The sequence below is a fragment of the Antechinus flavipes genome, chromosome 3 (genome assembly GCF_016432865.1).
Source record: "Antechinus flavipes isolate AdamAnt ecotype Samford, QLD, Australia chromosome 3, AdamAnt_v2, whole genome shotgun sequence".
Classification (NCBI taxonomy): domain Eukaryota; kingdom Metazoa; phylum Chordata; class Mammalia; order Dasyuromorphia; family Dasyuridae; genus Antechinus; species Antechinus flavipes.
In genome coordinates this window covers 348,861,485-348,879,464 of record NC_067400.1, presented here as the reverse complement: position 1 = coordinate 348,879,464, position 17,980 = coordinate 348,861,485, and the positions used below count along the sequence as shown (strand labels likewise).

General features: G+C 33.9%; 1 pseudogene; it reads left to right on the top strand.

Moving 5' to 3' along the window:
- The first annotated feature begins 864 nt into the window (after nucleotides 1–864).
- On the top strand, nucleotides 865–13,330 carry LOC127557232 (glyceraldehyde-3-phosphate dehydrogenase-like; annotated as a pseudogene).
- Nucleotides 13,331–17,980: the final 4,650 nt, after the last annotated feature.

Below are 17,980 nucleotides of genomic sequence, written 5' to 3'. Positions count from 1 at the left end.
TTCTCCTAGAAAACCCCACCACCACCCCAATCTCAAGAAAAGGGCCAATCCAGGCAAATTCACTCCTTCATTCCTTTCTGGGATTCATTCTTGATTTTCTATACTTCTTTCTCCACCACACCCCATAGGGTTCTTTCCACTTGGTTCTAGCTTTTATGTGTTGTATTCCCCCAATAGAATGTAAATTCTTTAGGGGCAGGTACTGTCTTTCTTTTTGTTTATATTTTTATCCTCCAGATCTTAGCCCACTAGCTGATATATAGTAAGCATTTAATAGTTTTTGTTTGTTTGCTTTTGGGGTTTTTTGTTTTTTGTTTTTTTGGTATTCCTGAAATGCATCACAGATTTAAATCTGAAAAAAGCATTAAAGGTCATCTAGAACAAACCCTTCATTTTGCGGATAAATGCTCTAAGACATGGAAAGAAATGAAGCCCCCTGTCTAAGATCACACAGGCAAAAATGGCAGATAACAAATCCAGAATTATTTCCAGTGCATCACAGGGTAAGGTTTATAGAACATTTCTTTGTGTCTAGCCCTAGGTGATGAGTTCAATTCTGGCTTCGTTGCCCAAATCTGGACTGATCCAAGTGAAATGAATCCTAAACAGAGCAGCCAGGCTCAGAGCTGAATCAACTTGTTCCCATTCCCACACTTGGAAGGCTCCAAACTTTAGAGGTAAGCGAAGGCTTTTGGTTTGATCCCTTGGCTGACTAAATATGACATCATGGCGCCATCTGCTGGCTCATTTGCATAATGCCGTCATAATTCAGGGCAGGTTTTGCATGTAAAACATCAGGAATACATTTGTGCCGATCCATATAAATGTATGTGTTCCCAAACTTCTTTACATGTTTGACTTGGATAACATTCATGGAATGGTCGCTGTCCATCATTGAAGCCTTTTCCAAACTCCATCCACCAGCCTTCTGTAATCTCCCCCTTATGGAAAACGGATTTATCTCCGGTACTTAATTCTGTCTCCTCTCTCCCACTCATTTTGCTCTTAACCATCCAGCACATGCCATTTGTTATTTTTCTGGGACCGGGACTGGGAGTCAAAAGCTAATAATTTAATAGACTACAAGTTTAATTCCCAGTGGTGTGGGCAAGCATTCCTTCCTCTCTACCTAAAAAAATAAAAGTTGTATAGGTGACTCTTTAGGTCCCTTGCCATCCCACATCCTCTGGTCCAATGTCTTGTTTCCCCAACTAAATTAACTCCTGTTGGGTTAGTGTAGTAATACTACACTATTGTCTTTACTGTTTCCAAGGATCATGTTGGCCACTTCTTTGTACTCAATCCAACTGTTAGACATTCATTAAGTACCTACTTCCTAAAGGACACTGTATTAGATAATGTTAAAGAAGGTGGAAAATGACATAGTCCCGATAAAACCAAGGTATGTACAAAAAAAAACTGTCTTGTAGAATTGTTGTGAGGAATTTACTTTGTGAACTGTTGTATAAATGTATTGTATATAATGTATATATAGTGTATATAATGTATATAAATGTATAAATAAATTTATTTTATCATTGTATAATTCTTTGATTAATCAAGAATGAAGACTTTCATCCAGCTCTGAAGAGTATTTGCCTTTCAGGAAATCACCTGAGGAAAAAGATCGCGATATTCTCTATCCAACTTCAATGTAACAAAGATTTCATAGATGTTGGGTGCCCAGATACTGTCCAAATAATCTTGGGTTAGAAAATATAAATGCAGGTCCTACTGTATTTTGCCCTCATCAGGAATATCTGGAGTAGATGTAGTCATTTTTCATTGACTATAGTCAATCTTTCTCCTTTCTTTTCTTTTTCTTTTCCTCTTTTTCCATCACCTCCTCCAAATAAGAATAATAAGAAGAATGATGATAATAATAACTAAAATTTATGTAATGCTTTAGGGTTTACAGAGCACTTTACATTTATTATCTCATTTTATCTTTACAATTACCCTGAGAGATAAGTACTATTATTATCTCCATTAAACAGATGAGGAAACTGACCTATGTTGTAGCCTGCACAAACTTGTTTAATTTTCATTGTGAACATTTGCACCCCAGAAATTGGCAAACACTACAAATCAGTTTGATTTATTGTTTTGTTGACTGTCTAGACTTGAGAAAGTGATGGAGAAAATGTTAATAATGCAGATTAAACTTAAAGTGTTTTGCGGTTGTTTTTTATACCCACAACTGAGGCTGGGAGGTTAATAAGAGACTTGTTCAGAATTAGCAGAGAATAAATGTCTCAGGTCTTTCTGTCCTTTAATCAAGCACCAAAAGATTTAGAACTCAAAGGTAGCTCAGAGGTCATCAAGTCCCACCTCTTCACCTTATTATTATGGGAGGGGAAGATAAGAGGTTGATGAGGATTAAGTGGCTTACCCAGGATCACACAACTAGTAAGTGTCTAAAGCCATATTTGATTGCTGGTCCTCTTGACTCCAGACCTGTGCTCTATCCACTGGTCCACTTATCTATTGCATATCTTTTCATATTAAACTGAAGACACTGTGACCTCAGGATTTGAGTGATTTTTTCCCCAGGTCACACTGGTAATAAATCAGAGTGCACAATTTGAAACTAGATGCTCCGGCACCAGATCCATCACTCTTTCCACTGCATACTCTCAGTTTTCTAGAATTCAGATGCATCATTGCATTGATCTGTTCTGACATCCTCTATTGTGTCTCTCCCTCCAACTATTTCTTCCAGGTTCGAGGATGTCTCCTTCTTCCAATACCTTGGGGATTGTTGAATAAATCTTTGGTGTTCCCACTTCTCAGTCCTTCTCCAAATTGAAGCCCCTTCTTCTTTCCCCATCCTTTGTTATTACAAACTGAAGTGCCCCAAGCATCCTAGTTTCTTCTTGAGCAGCATCTGCACTATCTCCAGGGACTTTCTCCAATTTACAAAGACTTTCAAAATCTCATAAGAGATGACTAAATGGGTTCCAATAAAGGAGGCAAAAAAAGGGGAGCAGAACAAGCTGATTTTTTTTAACAAAAAAGTTTTGTTGATGCCTTTTAATTTTGCCTCACAGCCATTCCCAGACATACTGTGTCTCCTTGTACTCCATGAAGCTACCAAAGGATTTTCCACAGCACAGATACAGATCATATCATACATACCCTCCCTTCTGGAGAAACTCCAAGGGCTTCCTCTGGCCTCCACAAGCAAATACAAAGTGCTTTATTCAGCATTCAAAACTCTTCTTAACCTAACTTCCTCCTACCTTTCCAACCTTTTCACACTTTACTCTCTGAAACAAACTTTTCAATCCAGTGACACTTACATCCTGGCTATTCTAAAACAAGACACTACATCTCTTGGGCAATGAGTATTTTCTATGGCTGTCCCTCATGCATGGAAAGTTTTTTCCCTTTCATGTCAATTACTGAACTTTTTGACTTCCTTCAAATCCTACCTAACATCCTACTTGCTATAGGAAGACTTCTCCAGGTTTTCTTAATTCTAATGCCTTTCCTCTGTGAATTATTCCCTATTTATCCTGTATACTACTACAGCTACTGTGTATATATTTATTTGCATGTTATCTTCCTCCAATAGATTGTAAGTTACTTAAAAGCAGAAACCATCTTATCCTTCTTTTTGTTTACACAACATTTAACTCAATGTCTGGCCCAAAGTAAGTGTTCAACAAATCTTTATTGATTGATAAAGCCTTCCCTTGAAACAAAGGAAAAAGTTCAGTAAAACCAAATAACAGAAGGACTGTATCAGATGAATTTGCAATTTTTCTTTACCTCTTGAAAGGAGGATAGGAGATCATCTCTTCTAGAGGGACATGGTTCTTGAGTTCCAATGTCTTCTATTATTCTAATCTTTATCATTACAGTTAATGAATCAACAAATATATATTAAGCCCTTACTCTGTACTAGGCGCTGAGAATAGAAATAAAGGGCAAAACTAGTTTTTACTCTCAGGAAGTTCATTCTGATGAATGATAATATGTAAAAAAGTATTTACATACAAAATCCGTATAATGCAAATGGAAGTGAATTTCAAAGGGAAGATGGAGTGGAGAAGGCCTCTTAAAGAAAGTAGGACATTAGGTCATCATTTTAGCTGTGGTTTTTTTTCATGTACTTAATTTTAGTTATTGTATCCATTGTTTTCATGGTTTTGCTTGTTTGATTATATAACAAATATATATTTCTTATAACACACTAATGGACATTCACTTTGTCTAAGTGCTATTAAAACAAATATTGCTGTGAATAGCTCTAAGCTCATTCTTTATGGTTTTAAAGTGTGTTCTATTTTCAAAGAGTAAATTAAAAGATTATTTTTTGAAATTGAGGATTCATTGATTTCTAAATTCCTGCCCTTCAAGAGCAATTGGGAGCTGTCCTCCAGATAGTAATAATTTAAAGGAAAAACAGTTATCACAAGCCCCAATCATAAGAGGTTTGGATCCAGAGGTTAGAACTAGGTTTTCAATTTCTCTGTTTTTAAAATTCCCTGGACCAGACTTTCATGGCTTTATAGAGGGAAAAAAAAAAAAGAAAGATTCCCATTAAATTTAAAGATTCTAATGAAGAATTTAAGGAATGCCTATTCTATATTCAGTGATGCTCTAGCCTCAATGGGAAAGTATTATTATTATCATTACTATTGACATTTACATAGTCTTTAAAGTTTCTAAAGTGATTTATACACATCTCATCTTCAGTACACTAAAAAAGAATGCCAATGTGGTTTTCAGCAAAGCATGAGAATATACATATTCAAAATGCTTCTAGAATTTTGAGAGAAAGAGAAGAATGTAGGATTAGGTGCTGTTTTTTACCAAGAATGCTAAGAGTTATACTCCTTTTAATGAAGAAAAGCATTTAAGCAAAGCCAGTGGAACAACTTACCATATCTGATTAGAATGGATGCCATGTGTCACATGTTTAGTTCCTTCATCCTCTTCAACTTCCTCTATAAAATAAGGGGGATTAGATTATGTTAGCTCTTTTTTTTTAGTGGTAGATAACTTTTTTTAAATTAAAACTTTTTATTTACAAAACATATGTATATGTAATTTTTCGACATTGACCCTTGCAAAACCTTTTGTTCCAAGTTTTCCCTTTCTTCCCTCCAACCCCTCCCCTAGATTGCAGGTAGTCCAATACATGTTAAATACTTTAAAATATATGTTAAATCCAATATATGTAAACATATTTATACAGTTATCTTGTGGCACAATAAAAATCAGATCAAGAAGGGGGAAAAAAACCTGAAGAAAAAAACAAAATGCAAGCAAACAACAACAGAAAGAATGAAAATGCTATGTTGTGGTCCATACTCAATTCCCACAGTCCTCTCTTTGGTTATAGATGGCTCTCTTCATCACTGAACAATTGGAACTGATTTGAATCATCTCGTTGTTGAAGAGAGCCAAGTCCATCAGAATTGATTATTATATAGTCTTGTTGTTGCCATGTATAATGATTTCCTGGTTCTGCTCATTTCACTTATATTAGCTCTTTTTTAAAAAGCCTTTTAATTTAAATTTTTTAATTAAGAAAAATCTCTTTCCCATTATTATCCCATTATGAAGGAGGGAGGGAGAGAGAGAGAGAGAAAGAGAGAGAGAGAGAGAGAGAGGAGAGAGAGAGAGAGAGAGAGGAAGACAGAGACATTCCCACACAGAGAAAGACAGAGACAGAAACAGAGACAGAAACACACAGAGAAAACCTTTGTAATAAGTATTCATAGTCTAGAAAAACAAATTCCTGCTTTTTATGTCTAAAAAATGTCTTGTTCTGCTCAACTGAATAGTTGTTTTAAGATCCCTTCCAGCTTCATGATTCTATGATATCTAAGTTTATACTTTTATCTCAAATTCTGTAGCTAGTTTTTTTATTCTCCTATCTTTTCTTTCTCTCCTTTTCCTCCAATGCCTCTTTTCATTTAGCACAATTCAACTCTGACCAAATATGCCAGCCTTGTCCCTATTTCACTTGCTGACATTAACTTTCTGGCAAAAATGAATTTGGGATTTTAAAAACCTGGTGTAATGGAAAGAAGCTCTGTATTTGGAGTTGGAAGCTAGGTTTGGCATCTGATTCTTGTTTGCTAACTCTAGGTCAGTCATTTTACTTCTCTATGTCTCAGTTTCTTAAAAAAAAAATGTTCTACCTTTGCCTCATAGAGTTGTTGAGACAAAGATACTTTGTAATCTATAAGAGTTATAGAAATGTGGTGCATTACTAATTTAAATGTTTTCCTGTGTACTTCATTATATTTCCTGTTTTAAAAATCTTTATTTTTCTTTTCCATCCTTGAGCTTTTACTTCTTGGTTTTCTTTACATAAATATTTTTTTTGCCCAAACCCTATCCCCAGTGGTTTTATCTAATCCTTTATACCCTTCCCTCAGGAATCACAGTTGGTATTCTTTTTTCTAATTCATTGACTAGCTAGGGAATCAATCTTTTCCATTTAGTAATGGCACAAAGTTTGGTCTCTTGACTTTAAAATGTTTTAAAACTTTCATTTTTTGTTCTCTTTAGTTCAGCTAGGCCCTGTGGTTCTCTGCTCCTATTCCATTTGCAAATGCCACCTTGTTTTATATTCAATTCAATTTAGCACTTAACGAATACCTACAAAGTATAAGATACTATACTTATTCCCCTTAATGGATCCAAGACATTTCTCTGACACATTGATTGTATGACCTTATCCAAGTGACTTTTCTCTTTCCTAACAAGAGTTGGACTAGATAGAGCAAGGATTCTTACCCTTTTTTTATGTCATAAACTTCTGTGAAAATCTGGTGAAGTCTATAAACCCCTTTTTTGAATCATGTTTTCAAATGCATAAAATAAAATAAATAGGGTTACAAAGAAGATCAAGTTTATTGAAATACAATTATCAAAATATCTTTTAAAAACAAATTTATGGACCCCAGCTTAAGAATACCTGGACTAAATGATCTCTGAAGTTCATTTTAGCTCTAAAATATTGGAATTTTGTAAGGGTATGTCCAGCTAAGGCTATATCCAGATAAAGATAATATTTCTCTGAACCATATTTCCCACAAGGCTTTGACGTAAGCAGCTTCTAAGGGGGTGGGACACAATTCTAAATGTAAGCTCTTTGAGGACAGGAACAGGACAGGAATTGTGCCCTCAAGGAACTTATTGCCTAATAAAGGTAATAACACCAAATGAAATTAATATGGAAATATTATAGAATATATAATAAATTCATAAAATGGACTTAGAGATAGAAGTCAAGTCATTATCTTACCACTTCATTTTATAGATAAGGAAACTAAGGCCCAGAGAAGCTAAATCACAGAGTCACAATCTCGGGTTAAGAAACAAATATTTGGTAAGCATCTGCTATTTGGCACTCACTGTGCTTAGTGCTTTACAAATATTGTCTCATTTGATTTGAGGCAAAATTTGAATTTAGGCTTTCCTGGATATAATAAGTATCTAGAGTTAGGGAAGGGAACAATATTTGATAAGCACCTACTATGTGCCAGGCACTGTATCAAGTGTTTTACAAATGTTGTCTCATGTGATCTGAGGCAAAATTTGAATCCAGGCCTTCCTGGCTCTAGTACAGTGCTCTACTATACCATATACTCAGTCCTCTTTGGTAGATCTAGATCTTAGCTTAGCTAGATCTTAGTTCCATACTCTCATTACTTAAGGACAAATTTCTTTATTAAAGGCTGAGCTCAAGGATTTATCCTTCACCCCCAATTTTTCTTCTATTCTTAATGCTCTTTCTGAATTTTTGATTCCACTAACCCTTTCTAGCTACATTTACATTCAATGGCCACCTAACATGTTTTTCTACCATTCCCTACTTTCTCAAGTTTAACCTTCATACCATGTTAGTAGATTCATATTTATGTCAGTCTTTTGCTCAAAAAAATCTTCCACCACTTGGTATTGTATCCCAAGTAAAATTCCACCTCTGGGCACATCCTTAACTTTTCCAATGCCTTGCCTTTGCACAAGCTACAAGACTATAAACTTCATGAAGACAAAATCATTTTATATAAAGTTTTATCTAAAATTTCTATATCTCTCAATATCTAGCATAGTGCTCTACATACAGTAGGTGCTTAATGTTGCTTGCTGGGTAGAATGAATGAATAAACAAATTTACATTTCCAGAAATACTATTCGCTCATATGAACATTACTACCACAGAACTACAGCAGACCACCAAGTCCTGGGCCAGGTGTTCAGGCTAGTATAACTAAGGCAAGACTGGGGACTCAGATGGTCATGGAAAAGTGATCAGTGGTCAAGGATGATCCAAATCTGGGAATTAAGAAAAGACTCCTGACTGGAAGCACATCCATTTGAACAGGAAAGTATGAGCTCAAGTATTAGTATTAGTTTTTTTCTTTGCCTCTGTTAGCCAGCACTCCTGTTTTTAGTAGTCGTGCTGGGGTCCAGATCTCAAGAGCATTCCTTTTCAAAAAAAAAAAAAAATACCAAGTGTAGCATTTGAACCTAAGGAATGTGACCCCCAAGTGTGGTTTTATATGACATCATACTTTTTTACATTGCCATTGAATTCTCTATTATATTGCTGTCCATCCCCCAAAAGATTTCCAGCTGATAGAAGAGACTGAGTTATAATCCTTTAGAGAGTCAGATGCTTGAGTCTCATCATAATTCAAACCCAGAGAAAATTTTTGAACTTGTTTCTAGTCTAGTCCCCAGTAACATTCCCCAATGTTAAGAAATAATAGCTTTTTTTTTTTTTTTTTTAGTTTTTTGTAGTCTCTTAAAATGTGCTTCACTTTGGGGGACTTCTTTCTAAGTTCTCATAATGCTTTCTTTCTTAACCTTTCCGGGGATTCTTTGGGAATCTTCAAGATATCTTCTCAAGCAATACAATTCAGAAAATCCCATCTGGTTCATCCTTGCTAGTCTCAGGATTTAATAAGAAGAGATCCAACTGCCTATTGTATTTAAAAGTGATTATGACCTAATTGTGCAAATATGTAAAGAAGAATTGCACATGTTTAATATATATTGGATTGCTTGCTGTCTAAGGGAGGAGTTGAGGGAAGGGAAGGGAAAAATTACAAAGTTTTGCAAGGGAAAATGTTGAAAACCATGCATACATTTTGAAAATAAAAGCTAAAAGATCATGACCAAAACTAAACTTATTTTTTCTCCCCAAACTTTGTCTGATTCTAATTTCCCTATTGCTTAATAAGAGTAATACTATTCTATCAGGGTTTCCCCTTCACTTCCCTTCAACTCTTTACTCTTTAACTTTCTCCCTCTCCATATCCAAACTATTCCTAAAATCCTATCAATTTCTACCTTTGCAACATTTTCAAATAAATCCTCTACTATCCTTTGAGACTGCTACCTCCCTGATGCAAGAGCTCTTTATCTCTATGCTTACACTATTACAATAGCCTCTGGCTGATCTTGCCTCCAGTCTCTCCTCACCCCAGTGCATCTTCCATTTAGCTATCAAAATGACCTTTCTAAAACACAAGAATGACCAGGTCATTACCCTATTCACTAAATTCTAGTGAGCCCTTATTATCTTCAGGACCAAATATAAAATTCTGTTTGATCTTTAAAATCCTTAATAATTTGGCTCTTTATTTCCTTCCTAGTGAGAGAAACTATTTTACTATTATATTAATAACCAATTTTTAATTTGGGATTGAGGCTTTTCTCCTTTATTTCTTCATTTCGATCCCAATTTGTGAAGGAGAAAACCAACCAGAGTTGTCTGCATGGAAATTTATTCCCTGTTCATATTGCTGGAGGGGAATCTCATGATCAGCAGGAAGAACTGCAGACATTTAACCCACCTCCCCTTAAATATCTACCAAACAGGGCTGATTTTCAATAGTCTTTTTGAATACCTAGTACATATCTTACCTAGAACATATAAAGATATTGTTCAGATACTACTCTTCCATCTTTTTTTTGAATGATTCTTATTAATCAATCAAACAATGAACAAACACTTACTTACTAAACATTTACTATGTGCCAGGCACTCTACTAGTTATTCCGGATACAAAGATTGAATGTGAAATAGTTTCTATCCTTAAAGAACTTATATTTCTTGAAGTGAGATAACATGTATCGATATTGGTAGATACAAAATAAATATCAGAAATACCAATTTGCTCTCTTCCAGTCCTTCCCTTTCAGTATTTTACATCAGTGTGATCTCCTTCAATGAGAGTAGTCCCCCAAAGTTCCAATCTGTATTCTCTCAACGAACTTCAGAAAATATAATATTTCTCAGATTGGCTAGAATGACAGGGAAAAATAATGCAGAATGTTGGAGGAGATGTTGGAAAACAGGGACACTGATACATTGTTGGTGGAATTGTGAACACATCCAGCCATTCTGGAGAGCAATTTGGAACTATGCTCAAAAAGTTATCAAACTCTGTATACCCTTTGATCTAGCAGTTTCTACTGGGCTTATACCCCAAAAAGATACTAAAGAAGGGAAAGGGACCTGTATGTGCCAAAATGTTTGTAGCAGCCTTGTTCGTAGTGGCTAGAAACTGGAAAATGAATGGATGCCCATCAATTGGAGAATGGTTGAGTAAATTGTGGTATATAAATGTTATGGAATATTATTGTTCTGTAAGAAATGACCAGCAGAATGAATACAGAGAGGACTGGTGAGACTCACATGAACTGATGCTAAGTGAAATGAGCAGAACCAGGAGATTATTATATACCTCAACAATGATACTGTATGAGGATGTATTCTGATGGAAGTAGATCTCTTTGATAAAGAGAGCTAATTCAGTTTCAACTGATCAAAAATGGACAGAAGCAGCTACACCCAAAGAAAGAACACTGGGAAATGAATATAAACTGCTTGCATTTTTATTTTTCTTCCCGGGTTATTTATACCTTCTGAATATGTGCAACATATTCCTGTGCAACAAGAGAACTGTTCGTATATTGTATCTAGGATATACTGTAACCTATTTAACATATATAGGACTGCTTGCCATCTGGGGAAGGGGGTGGAGGGAGGGAGGGAAAAAATCGGAACAGAAGTAAGTGCAAGGGATAATATCGTAAAAAATTACCCTGGCATGGGTTCTGTCAATAAAAAGTTATTAAAAAAAAAAGAAAAGAAATGAGCAGAACCAGGAGATCATTAAATACCTCAACAACGATACTGTATGAGGAATTCATGGAAGTGGATTTCTTTGACAAAGAGAAGATCTAACTCAGTTTCAATTGATCAAGGATGGACAGAAGCAGCTACACCCAAAGAAAGAATACTGGGAAATGAAAATAAACTGCTTGCATTTTGTTTTTCTTCCCGGGTTATTTATACCTTCTGAATCCAATTCTCTCTGTGCAACAAGAGAACTGTTCGGTTCTGCATACATATAGTGTATCTAGGATATACTGTAACCTATTTAACATGTATAGAACTGCTTGCCATCTGGGGGAGGGGGTGGAGGGAGGAAAGGGAAAAATTGGAACAGAAGAGAGTACAAGGGATAATGTTGTAAAAAATTACCCTGCCATGGGTTCTGTCAATAAAAAGTTATTTAAAAAAAAAGAAAATATAATATTTCTAAGGGACAATCATCTTGTCTCCTCCTTAGACCATGTAAACAGTGAATTGCCATTTATCTTATCTTATCTGGACTTGAAAAGTTTCTTTGATTTGCTGAATTTTCACATCATCTCACTAATACATATATTCTTTGTGGAAGATTAATATTTTCTCATAAAACTGTGTATATTTTTTTATGTGCTAGATGATTTTCCTTTTAGGGGAGGAATTACATCATTTTCCATTTTTTCATACTTCATCATGGATTAATAATAATAAATTATTCTAACTGATACATTTTAGCTAGCAAACTGTTTCCTTCTGGATGCTTGCAAGAGTTTCTCTTTGAAATAGAAGTCCTGGGACTTGATAACTATACATTTGCGTTGGTTTAACTTAAGGTTTTTCTCTGCTGGCATCCCATAGATTTTATTCATCTAAAACTTCATGGATTCTCTTTATCCTACATTTTCAATATTAAAAAAAAATTTCATACATGATTCCCAATGACATGGTATTAAGACTCTTTGTTTCATCATGTTTCTCTGGGACTTTAATAATTTTTAAATTGTTATAGCAAGTTTTATATTCAAGAACTGTTGTTTTGAATTACAGATACCAGATACCTTTTGTCCTTCTAGTTTAGGTATCTTTTGATTTTGCTCTAATATTTTTCTCCTATATATTTTGTGTTCTGTATTTGTATTTTTTCCCAAAATCCAATGCTTTGTTAATATTCTCCACCAACTGCTCTAATGAATAAATTATCTTATTTAGCCAGGATTTATTGCTGCAGTCACATTCCTGAAACAAGATGGTAAACGTGAGAATTAATGGATTTAGCTAAACTGGGTGCCTGGTGACCAGTGCTGCATTCAACTCAGGTGGAAGACATATTGCCCCTTCATTGACCACTAATATATGGTTTATATATTTCAATATGATTCTACCCATGGCAGGTTCAAGGGTACTGTCAAGTCTGAGAATGAAAAGGTGGTGATCAGTGGAAATGCCATTACCATCTTCCAGGAGCAAGATCCCACAAATATTAAATGAGGAGATGCTGAAGCCAAGTATGTGGTGGAATACACTGGTGTTTTTACCATTATGGAAAAGGCCAGGACTCACTTAAAAATTGGAGTCATTGGCATAATTATCTCTGTTCTTTCTGCTGATGCCCTAATGTTCTTGATGGGAATAAATCATGATAAAAAGGATAACTCCTTTAAGATTATCAGTAATGACTCCTGAACTGCCAACAGCTTGGCCTCCTTGGTCAACTTTGTGACAATTTGGACATTATGGAAAGACTTATGAAGATAATAAAATGCATCTTTGGCAGGTTGTGGTATGATGAGCATATGCTGCCCAAAACATTGTCCCTATTTCCACTTATGCTTTTAAGGGTATAGTTAAGGTCATACTTGAGCTGAATGGGAAGCTTGTAGGCATGGCCTTCCATGCCATGTTCCTATTACTAGTGTATCTATTGTGGATCTGACCTGCTGTCTGGAGGAATCTGTTAACTATAATAAAATCAAGAAAGTGATGAAGCAAGCACCAGAAGGACCCTTGAAGGATATCTTGGGCTACCTAGAGGACCAGATTGTATCCTGTGGCTTTAACAATGTTATCTTTGGCTTTAACAATCATAGATCTTCATCCCCAATAAGGGAGTTCCATGACTGGAGACCCCCACACACAACCTATGCCCTTATAGTAGGGGGAGAAGCACCAGAGACCTATATTGTTTATCATCAATAAAATTGCCATATTTAGTACAAAAATGGAATAAATATAAATCATATATATATTTACAAATAAGAAAGTTAAGGTTCAGAAAGGAGAAGAATCTATATATAGATCAAGTAACAGAACCATATTATCTCCTGATTCCAATTCCAGGGCTCTTTCTACTACATTGCATTGCCTCTAGAAAACTTATTTTTTAAATTATTATTAAAGTTCTTAATAAAATTTTTAAAATGGCTTGTTGAAAGAAAAATAAGCTTTAAAAAAGTACTGAGTTAACAACCATTTAACAACAGTTAAAATAAATCTAAAATTCCATCAATTTACAAAAAAAAAGAGTAAGACTATTTTACTATGATTGCTTTTGAACATATTGCTTTTGTAGTTTTAAAAATTAGCTTCTTATCCAGCTCATGGTGCTTCTATCTACTATGTCTTATATATATGTCTAATTATTTCCTTATATTTTTGTCTAATTATTTCCTACATACTAATTGTGATAATATTTGCAAGTTTTCATTCTCAACTCTACAGACTCTCAGTGCTAGAACACAAACAGAATCTCCTGGGTTGGGTTTTCTGGAAGCTAACCGAACTTGTTACAACCAGCCCTGCTGTGTCAGCCATACTTATAGGTAAGTGAAGACATACACTCATCACTTTTTAACTGGTGCTTTAGAGGAAATACCTGAGGCCAGTAATTTATTTTTTTCAGTACTATAAAAGCAGATTTGTTCTTTGAAATTATGATGCACTTGAAAAATAGTATCATATGACTATGATAATTAGAAATATGATTAGTATTCAAAATAACCTACAGTCTATATACAAAGATAAAATCATGGAAAGGTTGGAGAGTTTTTTGGGTTTTGTTTTTTGGAGGTTTTTTGTTTTTTAACCTTTGGCTATACAGATTTATTCTTCATTGCATAGAGCACATAATTTCAATCAACTTTTAATATACTAGTCCATTTGACATTTTAATGACTAAAGTTAGTATTATTCTTGTTTAAAATACTTTAAAGCAACTCATTGTTAATTCATGGATATTTAAAGTTTTTATTCACCTAATAGCATCATTTATGACACTTTCAAGTATTAATTTATACATGTTTTTAATAGGTTTCACTTAAGAAATAAAAACAAAAAATAAGCAAACTTCCAACATAATGTATATATTATGGCATTAGCATCTAAATGTGATGACATGAACCATTTTGTTTACCAAATTGCCTAATGCTCATGGCAAAAGGTATACATCTATAAAGACTTAAGTAACAATTAAGGTGGTTTGAACTCATCTTTTCTCTAGCATGATTTTTATTCTCAAAAATAATGATAGAATTGTCTTTCTGATATTAGATAAATTAATAGAACTTTGTATTTTGTAGAAATACAAAAGCCTGGAGAAAGGCTTAAATTTCAGTGTGAAAGTAGGTCGGTTTCTTCATATGAATTTATATTTCTTTAGTTCTTCAGTGGCATCAATCTGCCTATAACTTCTATCAATCCTGATAACTACACATTCATATCTTCTTATCCTATATCATTTTCTACATTGTTCATCTATGTGTCTTCTATAGAGGTTCCAGCCAATATTCTTGGGGGCTTTTTCTATGTTTTATTACACTGAGTATTCCATAACCAAAATTCAGTGTTTCTGGATCAATTAAAAAAAATACTATATGCAGCCCAAAAAGCATGTGTTCAATGTCAAGAAACCACGACCAGGATCATATAAGATTTGAAAACTACAATGATAACTGAATGTATAAGATAACATTCCTAAAGGTCAAAGCTTTACATGTACAATCAAGAATAACTTACCCAGAAAAACTGAGTATTATTTCACAGAGGGAGAAAATAGACCTTTCATGAAATACAGAACTTCCAAGTATTACCAAAAAAAAAAAAAAAAAAAAAAAAAACAAAAGCTGCGTTGAAACTTGAAATATAAACAGAGGCCAAGAGAAAGATAAAAAAAAATACTAGTGAGAAATCAGAAGACATTGTGAGAGGAGGTTATATTTTGTTATAATAGGAGAAGGCACAAGTTTTTCCTCAGAATCTTCATATCCTCAGAAATGAGACGGAGACAGAGAGACACACAGAAAGAGAGATACAGAGAGACAGAGTAGGGAGAGAAAGAGATACAGACAGAGATATAGAATCAGACAGACAGACTAGGGAACTAAGATGGCTGACTGAGGGATTAGAAATAGTTTTATTATGTTTTTATAATCTTAGGAAGAAAAGAAAGTAAGGAGAAAGTTATACACTATAGGAAAAGGGGGCACTTATCTCATGTAATCAAAATGCATAAATAAAAGAATACACAAACCAGAGGGAAGAAGTTAGGGAACCTCACTTTGATCTGAACCAGCCAAAAGAAGGTAGACCACAAACGCACACACACACACACACACACACAAACACACACACACACACACACACACACACACACACACATACTCTCTCTCTCTCTCTCTCACTCACTCTCTCACTTTGGAGTTGAAATATATTCAACCCAACAGAAAAAGAGGAGGGAATGAAAAGAATTGAGAGGAAATAAGAGAGAGAAGAAAGTCAGAGAGGTTGAAAGTACAAAAAAAAAAGGTTTTTTTTAACCTCAAGGAGTGAATTATGAAGAAAGTTTCTAAAAAGAAAAATGAATAAGAATCTGTGCTTATGATCTAGTAGAGAAGGGAAAAAGGCAGAGTAACAGAAGCATATTGAATAAAAGCACAAAGCATTAAGGATGATCATACTTTTCTCTCACCATCCCCTTATTCTTTGGGAAAAGAGGCCTAGCATACCAGATCTCAAATTATCTACAAAACAATCATCAACAAACAGTTTGGGATTAGTTTAAAAAATTAATAGGACAGAAGCAAATTAATATAGTAGCCTAATGTTTGATTATCCCAAAGAGATCATCTACTGAAATGAGGACATACTATCTGACAAGAATTTCTTGGAAATCTAGAAAGCATTCTAACATAAATTAGAGTGAGAACAACATATGTTAGACTAAGATAAGTTCCAAATGGATACATGAAAAGGTCACATCATTTTAAAAAATGATCGAAACAAGAGACAAAACACTTTTTAGATCTAAGGATAGAAGAAGAGTTCATGATTAAACAAGGGATAAAAAATGCTACATAAGATAAAAATGACAATTTTTGGTTAAATAAAATTTAGATGTTTTTGCAAAATAATACAGATAAAATTAGAAATGAAAAAGCTAACAAAGAAAAATCTGCATAACAAATTTCTCTGATAGATGTTTCATTTATAAAGATCACAATGAACTAATTATAAAATTAAGAGGCACTTTCCAATTGTTAAGTGGTAAAAGGATATGGACAAATAGGTTTTAAAGAAAGAACTCCAAGCCATAACTAGGCATGTGAAAGAAAAGTGCTCTAAATAACTAAAAATTATAGACGTACAAAATATTGCAACTCTTAAGATTCCACCTCACGTACATCAAACTGGCAAAGTTAACAGAAAAACTACATAAGTTAAAGGAGCTGTGGCAAAGTATTTGCTTTCATACATTGTTGTTGAAGCTATAAATTGGTCCAACATTTGGAAAGCAATTTTAAATTATGTAAAAAAGTTACTTTGACCCAGAAATATCAAGACAGGTTGAATATACTTTTTAAAAAATCAAAGTAATAAGAAAAAGACTTATATATACAAAAATGCTCATAGCAGTTCTTTTGTAGTGACAAAAAACTACAAACCAATTGGGGTAGCCTTCAAATGACTGAATGATGAAATGGAATACTAATAAATACTAGAGATAACAAAAGGAATAGTTTCAAAGAAGCCTAAAAAGACACATATGAACTGATATAGGGTGAGGTAAGCATAAGCAGGAAAAAAAATTATATAATAACAAATAAAAACAAACAACTTGAAAAGATTTAAGAACTCTGATGAATACAGTGACCAACCATGACAAAGAGGTAATATAGTCATGTCATAACATCAGTTATTCTTTTGTATAGAATCTATTTGTCTTACTTGATTATATACATCTATTTCATGGTTTTATTTTTTCTTTTTTTTATAAATGTGAGGGCTTTTTCACTTTTTTCATTATATATGTAAGAATTTTTGACCTTTTATTTTTTCAAGTGAATTTTTCAATTATTTTTTCTAGATCCATAAAATAGTCCTTTCGGTATTTTGATAGGTTTGTCACCAAATAAGTAAATAAATTTAAATGGGATTGTCATTCTTTTAATATTGGATTGGCCTACCCATGAACAATTAATATTTCTCCAATTTCTATAAAAAGTATTTTATAGTTGTATTCATATAATTTCTGTATGTCTTGATTACATAAGTGACAAATAAATGCATGTTAATTGAAAAAAAATTAAGAAGATTAAAAATACTCTTCTTTACTCCAGATAACAGAAATAGGACTATTGGCTAGAAATTGCAGAACGGAAGCTTTTGACTAAATGTCAATAAAAATTTCCTAAGAGTAATTAGAATAACAAGTGAACAAGCTGCCTTGTGGCATATTATATTTCCTGCCACCAGAGAAATTCAAGGAGAAAATGAATGATCACATATTTAGTATATCAGAAAAGGACCTTATGGTCCTCATACAAGGGATGGAAGGGATTTTCAACAGAAAAG